We start from the raw sequence: 9,188 nt of genomic DNA on the forward strand, positions 1-9,188 counted from the left end.
CTGTTTCTATCCCAATTTCATGGCCTGTTCAAGAAAACTTTTCCAATTAAAAAATCTTATTAGCCATTACTTGAAGACAAAAGTTGATAGCCTTAATTGAATTATAAGAATTGCGGCTATTTGTTAATACAGAAACTTAGATGGATCATATAGCTTTTGGTTTGGTAATTACAATTTTTTAAATACCCGGTCAGAATTTTTAAAAACGATGGTCTTTATACAAAAACATAAATAAATGAGCATTTTACTAATATCCAATGTTTTAGATGAAATGCAGATCCTGAATATGTAAGGACTGATACAAGTACAACGTATTAATATTTCGCTGAAATGAAACTTGTTTATAATAAAGAACTATTGAAAATACCAAAAATTATTTCATTGAAAATTATGCGACTTCTCATTTGATTTTATATTTTCTGTAACATTTACGTAGTATTTTCTTTACTTTTAATGAAATCAACCCTACTTAAGGTTTTTCTTTTCAATATTTATTTATTTGTAAAGAAACTTATGATTTTAGAATATTATTAGGACAAAGTTACAGTGACATTTGTCAAGACTGGATATTTGTAAACGAAAAGTTCAAAATTTTTTCCACCGACGTATAAACATTTGGGCCCGTTTTATCCAGCTTATACGAACTAACACAAATGTTGTCTTGCTTCACCATAAATTAAAACGATATCCATTTACTCTGAGTGCCTATACACGTAAACCATTTTTGACACTTGAAAAACTAATGTAAACTCTATCGTAAAAGCGTTAATAGTAAAATCAGATTTCAGTATTCGGAATCACCTGGGCCCACGCACAGTGGGAAATATTGTACAAAATTCTCGTCATTCGCCAATTTTCATCGTCTCGTCGTGATTTTTTGTAATTCTCGTGGTAATTTGAATTTTCATATTCCGGTGAGGTTTTTTCGAAAAACCCGTTTTTTTTTTTATTCTTAGGGAGCGCTCCAACCTCAATGTCGAAGAAAATTTTTTTAAATACTCGATGTTCAGTTATAGAAAAAATTGTTTAAAAAGTATCTGTTATTAATAAAATTGATTATTATGACCCTTGATGAAATATCTGATGTTTTTTCTTCAAAAACCTAACCTCAAAATATATCATCAAGGGTCATAATAATCAATTTTATTAATAGCAGATACTTTTTAAACATTTTTTTCTACAGCTGAACATCGAGTATTTAAAAATTTTTTCTTCGACATTGAGGTTGGGGCGCTCCCTAAGCATTAAAAAAAACAAGAAAGGGTTTTTCGAAAAAACCCTCACCGGAATATGAAAATTCAGATTACCACGAGATTATTAAAAAGAAATCACGACGAGACGATGAAAATTGGCGAGTGGCGAGAATGTTGACCAATATTTCCCACTGTGCCACATGGAAAAAGAGCGGACAACGTGAAGGACGCTAGATATTATAGTAGCCTAACGATGCAAGGGTTCAAAATACTATAACTTAGATAATTTATTTCTCGGAAACTATAAAATTTTATAAAACATTTTTTACGATATTTACTCCATATTTCATGACGCCCTTGATTGATTTCTGTGGCGTAGGAGCATTTTTTTAGTTCATGTACACCGAAATACCCCCCAAAAAAGGAAACTACTCGTATTTATATCTGCATTTAACTTATCGTTTAAATTTGATTTTGTCCTGTTAATACTGCATTAAGAGAAATCTTCTTTTATCCACTGGTTGTTCACTTCTGTTGGAAAGTAATTCTTAAAGTTTTCACATCCCGCTTCTACAGAGAAATAAGTATTTGTAATTTGCAGCTTAAATTAACTGAAAGCGCTTGAAAGGAACTCTAAATATAATAGACCGCCACCTGCTCGAAAGTCTTATTTAAACTTTTAACGGTTTAGTTTGGAGCCTAGCCTTTTCTGTGGAAGGTGGAAGTATTGAAATATTTTGAGATCTTACAATTAGTTTAATTAAAAATATATTTGATCATTGTTATAATTAATATTATTCACATCTTTAGTATCTTGTATTAATATATCAAACTGTATTCAAAGCTAGCAATAACAACAAAATGTTCAAAATCATAAAAAATGAATCAGAAAATGAAAGATTGAAGAAAGGACGAGAATAGAATAGAATAGAAAGACCAAGTATTTTTTAAAGAATTTTAATTTTGCTTATGTTAATAACAACCACGTTTAACTTGATGACAGTAACTTCTCGATTTTTATATAAAAAGAATATATATAATATAATTTTAAAAAACCATTTTGTCTTATTAGCTATCGTATTTTTTATTCTATTTTATAGATATTAAGCTGATTTAAACAAATTCAAAAATTGTTCTAAAAAAATCTAGCCAAATGAAGCCAATTTCTTCTATTTCACAAAAATGTCATGACATTTTTAGCGACTATCCATACGTAGTATGATACTTTATCATTTCGCCCGAAAATGATTATCAAAACAGGAAATGTAGAAAGAACGGTTGTTTAGTTCTTTATCATATATGTATAAGTATAAGTAATTAAAAAATATACTGGTATGAAATTAATTCCTGTTCTAAAAGTCCAGTAAATAAATACTACCACCGAAAAGTTTGTAAAAGTTTGTTTTGTAAACAAAACAAAAATTGTTTTTATTTGTTTTTTATTATATATTTTGTTTCCACAAAACTTTTTACTTATGTCTACATTTTGTTCCGTAACAACAAAATAAATTATATAAAAAAAAGAACCTTGTACATAATAATTAGTATAACGGGTCTTTCAGGAAGAATAGTCAATACTTTAGTATGTTATAATATCGTTTATTTTGAACCAAAAAGTTCATATGAATGCGTGTCCAAATCTCAATGGTTACTGAGATCGGTGGAAATAAAGCACAAACGAATATCATTTTATTAATTTTAATAACCAATATTTGATATCAAAAATATATACAAAATAGCGTTTTGATTTTTAGATATTAAAGTTATGGTTCAAAAGTTCTACCGCCAAACACCGCACACACTTCGCTAATGAAAATGTTGTGTATTGTACTGTGCAGTTTTTCAGGGCGTCATTCGCATCGCTTTATTCTCGTTGCACTGGCCATAATGCGTATTTACATTTTCTTTATAAACATCACTTTTCATCCATCTCCATGGTTCGTAATCTAATAGAGTTAGGTCTGGAACGCTGGCCCATTGATGGGACCACCACGACCAATCTACTGGTCTCCAAAATCTTGATTTAGATATTGCGTCAACTGATGGTTGTAATGAGCGGAAGCGCCATCATGTTGGAAAATCATACTGGCCCTTGTGGCCAAGGGAGCATCCTCTAACAATATTGGAAGTTCATTCCGCAAGAAGTCTAAATAACTTGTCGCTGTTAAACGTTCTGGTAATACAAAGAGCTCAGTCAATTTATTGTTAATCATTCCGGCCCAAATATTTACGGAGAATCTTTACTGGAAATTTGATTCTACAGTGTGGGTTGTCATCAGACCAATGGTGGTTATTGCGAGTGTTATTTATACTATTACGATTAAAAGTTGATTCATCTATAAAAAGTATCAGTGGAAAAAGTTGGCGATTAGATTTATCCACTCACCAAATTTCATCCTCTTGGCATGATCTCTTGGTTCAAGGTGTTGTACTCGTTGGATATGAAATGAATACAAGCCTTTCTTTCACAATGTACGCCATACTCTTACATGAGGAACTTCGAAACGTGCAGAAATTCTTCTTCTGCTTGTAGATGGACTGCGTTCTACCAGTTGAAGAATATTTTCTACTTCATCCATATTTTTTTCAACTGCACGTTCAGAATGAAATCGACTACTCGGAACAAAGCCCGTATTTCGTAGTATATCGAATGTTCTAATAAATGCTCTTGAATCTAGTAGGTAACACTCGGTTAGGATAGCGTATTCAGTGTGAGAAAACATACATATACACATACATTCACATACATAGGTACGTCAACAAATCAATGCTATTGTCAATTATTTCGTGGAAGCCTACTCGATAATTTATCTGTTTTGGACTCGACGCAATCGACATTAAAATTGCTGTATTTCAGCAACCATTGAGATTTCAACACATATGCATTTGAACTTTTTTATTCAAAATGAACGCTACTATAACATACTGAAGTATTGACTATTCCTCCTGAAACACCCGGTATAAATATTTTATTAATTTTTCGCCAAAAGTTATATTTACAAACACCATATGATTACTTCCAAACTAATTACTCTTTCAAATTGTTAAAAAATTGATACAAAGGATACAGGAGTCTGGAAGTTAGAAGATAATGGCTAATCCCCCTAACCAATAAATTTGTTTTATTATAGCGAGGAGTAACTCTAATATAACAATAAAACCCACAAAATTTGACTTTATACGTATACACTAAATCATAATTTTTTATACAAAACCACTTTAACTAAAAATAAGTAACACTAATTTAAAAAAAAGTTAAATACTTTTATTTATATCACTGTCTCGTACATAGTTCTTTTTGCCTCTCCTTTTCAAATAAACTTTCTTCTATAATTTTCTGGTATAAAAGCATATATATACAATTATTGTTGAAATATTGTTTGTTTTCTGAACTATAAGGATATTTTATTTGTTCGATTAAATTTGCTAGTTCATGTAACGAAAACTCTCAAAACTTTACTTATATATCACTTGATTGTTTTACCGTCAGAACAAAGGAGTCGCATTATTCGGTAAGATTAAGTAAAAAAGTAAGAAGAGATTAAATAAAAGTGCTTTTTATATATCTGAGAACTGTTTGTCTGAATCAAATTTGGCGTGATGTTTCACTGCGTCTAGACATTCGAGTGTCTGGAAGGCTTCTAAATCCCAGACAGATTCTATTGAAATTATATTCATTGTTTAGAACACACAACTTCTATAGAATAAGAAGATTTAGAGATTTGTTAGAAACATGTTTTTTAATTTAATTTAATTTTTGTTCTTAAGTAAAGAAAAAATATCACGCTGTAGATTACAATCCAACATGTGAATTATGATGTAGGTACCTGTTGAAATTAGTAAAATAATAAACAAAAGTTACTCTAAAAGTTGTCCTAAAAGTTATCATCTGTTCTTGCCAATAATATTTTGCTTTCTACCCATATTTCATTTAATTGGAAAATAGAGAACCATTAATAAAAAGAGTTTGGTTAGTTTGACAGTTTTATCAAATTCATCGTCAAAATAACGTCTTCAAACTAATTTCATCAGTCAAATTTGACGAAAATTTGATAATCTCACACGAACCTAAAGGCTATTTGATCCATTAAAGTTTAGAATTCAAAGTTTTTATCAGTTACTCAAAAATCATCGAAGATACAAACTTCAAATTGCAGTTGCAGATGGTAATGCAGTTCCCTTCTACCTTCATGTACTTGTTATTTGAAAAAGGACCTAAAGCCTTCCGCAAATACACACACGCCCCATTGTTCAGTAGGGTATCCTCATCATCTGTTGGTAAGTTCGGTGGAAGCTGCTGAAATGACAACAGGGAAGTATCTGAAACGTTTCCTGAAACTTTTCTACAAGCTTATACTTCAGAAATTAAGATCAATCAGTCTTCAATTGAGTAAATGTTAGTTTGGACCAAGTACAAATTGACTTCAACACTATATGTATGCAACATAAAAAATTAAGAGGTTAACAGTGATTCCCCTCCTGGCGTAAACAATATACATCAATTCCTTCTTTCAAAATGTGCTGAGAGTAGTCATTCTCTATCATTTGTTATGATCGGTTCTATAGAAGTTAGTGATTCCTGACTATTGGAAGATTTCCACCAGCATTACATCTAATTATGAAAAACGATAAACCTAGACTGAGGTAACAGTCCTATCATTCTGTTAGTTTAATCTGTGTTCCTTATAGAGTGTTGGAACGCTGTGGTGAACTGATCAATTTTTTTAATTGCAATAACGTCATTCTTAACGATTAGCATGGTTTTGTAACATGTCGTATCCATAGACCTTATAAACTACTGGACTCGCCCAACTGTCATTTTGCCTATATAAACGGCAATCGCTCGGACGTGTGCGAGAGAGATGGAGCTAGTAAGGGCTTAAGTTTCGTTCACAGAATTTCGATTGCACCGCGCTACATTTAATTCAACCAATCAGCTAGCTATACTCGATTCCTTACCACTTTTTTGTGTTGGGCCGTATTCAAAGACTAAAAATAATATAGAGACTAAAAGACAAAAAATTTTCATTTTTTCTAGTAGTGTACGTATGTAAAAGGGTTTATTATATTACTGTCCTAATTACAGTACAATATTTGAATTGTTTTAGTTATAATATTCCAAATAGTTTTTATAATGCCTTATTTATGTATTTCACCATTTATTTTTCTCATATCGTAAACTGGATCCGTTAAAATTACTGCAAGCTCTTCTGACGTAGTTGTTTCAAATATTTCATATTTTCTTGCTTTGCAGAACTGTATAAATTGAAACTATGTCGATGCATTCTTCGTTCAACATATTATTTGAAGAGAATTTTTGCTGGAGCACATTATAAGTACATTTCAGTTAAAAATTTTTCTTTATATTCGGTTTGATGTTAAAAAATAATTTGAAGAGTAACACATTTAAAGCGGCAAAATTTTGACGTTAAAATGACATTTTATTTTGAGGATGGGGGAAATAATATAATCTAATAAGTTATCATCAGAGACAACTCTACTTGGTCGTTATTTTGAGAAAAATGCGAAAAGTATAAACATGTTTGTACCATCATAACTTCTTTCCTACCTATGAAATTTAATTTTTTCTCCACTTAAATCGTCTCTTTACGCAATTTATCGCAGAACACGATTACACCATATTTAGTTTTTACGAATCTTTCACGTACAATAATGTCAATACATGACATTTACTTCAAAGTTTGCTTACGGCATTTTGTACCGGTATACCCGTATACCATCATTTATTTTACCGGTATTTGCCTCAACTAGCTTCATCTGCCTTGCACACATCAGCGCGATTGACCTCTCTTTCTAGGGCCAGTCCATAGTTTACTAGGTCTATGGTCGTATCTAATCCCCTACAATCTACTAACACTGATTTTATAAGCTACGCTATCCAGTGGACAATAAATTGTGAAAATTGAGCAGTGACAGGTGTCATGTATTTCGTCTTTTCTGGTACGTTCGATAAAGTTCCGATATCTTGTCTCTTGCTTAAGCTGGAACATTTTGGACGTCTTTTACAGATAGTTAGTTTAAAAGATTCCTGTTCCTTCTGAATGTACTCGTAGGAGATATTGGCGAAAATTGGGTATCATTAACCGTAGCCTACGCCGATGACTGAAAGATCTACGCTTCTCCATCGATGCAGATATCCTCGTGGTATAATAATATGCGAATTCCTCTCAATCGCAGCAAATGTTCCATTATTCACACATTAGCAAAAAATAATCTCAGGTAAATTGACAATATAGGTGGCGAAAGCCTTAATTCAGAATCAGAACAGAATTTTGGAGTCCTGATTACAGAAGCACTGTCTTGGAGTTCCCAGGTTAGGAAGGCAGTTAAAAAGTGCAATCAAATTATTTATATGGTTAAAAAGTCCTTCTGTAATATTTCTCCTGAAGCTAAAAATGTCTAAATCCTACACGTTGTCCGTGCAGAGATTTACAATCAAAATTCCGTTGGATTCCTCAAAATTGCCTTATGAAGAAGGAGTTGCCTGCTTAATATACACACCGTCGAAGCCAGATCAGATCGATTGATCCTAATTTCGACTTATTTGCTTACATTAAGGTTTCTATAATTGCGCCAATCTTTGATTATAAACTCTTATTTACGTTTTCAAGTTAGCGTATTTGCAAAATGAAACTCTTTACCAATAGCATCTTGTGTCCGTCATCGATAAATTCATTTAAGGGACCATTAGATTATCATTTGCATGTATATAAAATGAATTTGTTGTCTTTTTTTATTCTTCTGAATGTGCAAATAATTTTACAAATTCATATAGGTATAACATATGATATTTCTATGAAGTTTATGACCTTGTATTATATTTATAAGCTTCATATTGTAATAGTATGAATAAATAAAATGAAATAACTGAAAATTTTTAAATATACTTGCATATTTAACAATGTTTAATTAATTCCAATTTTTGAAGGGCCATAAAACTTCCAAAACATTTTAGGAAAAAAAAATTCTGTTGTCCCTGTTACATTCTCCGTAATATTTATTACCTTAGAACATTTCGTAAATTAAAATACCAGACTAGACAAAGCTGTGCCCACCTGACGTACACTCTACCATTTGTAAACTGAAGTTTTAGGTTCATTAGTCAACATCAGTGCATGATAAGCAAAGTGAAAAGAACCTCAAATGGTTTCCAGAAGTTTGACCCACCGTAGACTGCCAGTCAGCATTATAGTCAAGATAATATCTCGTATATCAACTAACAATGCTGCTGCAAGCTAGCCGTAAGTCAGACCAGATGTTAAACTGAAATTAAAGCAGTAGTTTAACAACTTTTTTATACATCGTCCTCACATGACTGAAGTAAATCAAATGACTTCTAATTAACACTTGAAATATTTTGGGTAACTGGACTGCCACAGATTTTTTGGGTTTAGGGGAATTTAAGTAAATTTACTCTTGTCCAAAGTTACTGCTATTAACTGCTAAGACGTCAAAGTTGGCGAGAAAACAAATATTTTTTACAAACTAAATGTATTTGCAAAACTAGAAACCCCATTCCTAAGCATATATGCTCATGTTTTTTTTGTGATTATCAGGAAAAAAGATATAAGCGAGATAAAAACTGGAAAAAAAACCTATCCCTAACGATAAAATAAGACCTAAACTAGGTCACTTACAAAACAAATGAGCATATTTATTTGGAGGTGAGGATACTTTTTTATTTATATAAATCTAACTGTTTCCGCTATTGCGTCAAAAAAGTGACTAGTGCACAAATACTGCCATGGAAAATTTAATTCATAAACGTTAAAGCATTTTAGGGTTATTGAAAATATTTAAAATTTGGCAAGTTTGAAGTCCTTTCGTGGATGAACGAGGCAACTTTGGAGAGATATTTTAGTTAAATCGTCTTCGACTTCAACAATTTGTGTCGCTTCCTTGTACCTAATTGTGTGCTACCTTAGATTTACCTTATTGGATAGTAGTAGAAAGTAGAAGTTATAATTTTCTTCA

Source organism: Anoplophora glabripennis, unplaced genomic scaffold, assembly GCF_000390285.2.
Source record: "Anoplophora glabripennis isolate ALB-LARVAE unplaced genomic scaffold, Agla_2.0 scaffold75, whole genome shotgun sequence".
NCBI classification, from domain to species: domain Eukaryota; kingdom Metazoa; phylum Arthropoda; class Insecta; order Coleoptera; family Cerambycidae; genus Anoplophora; species Anoplophora glabripennis.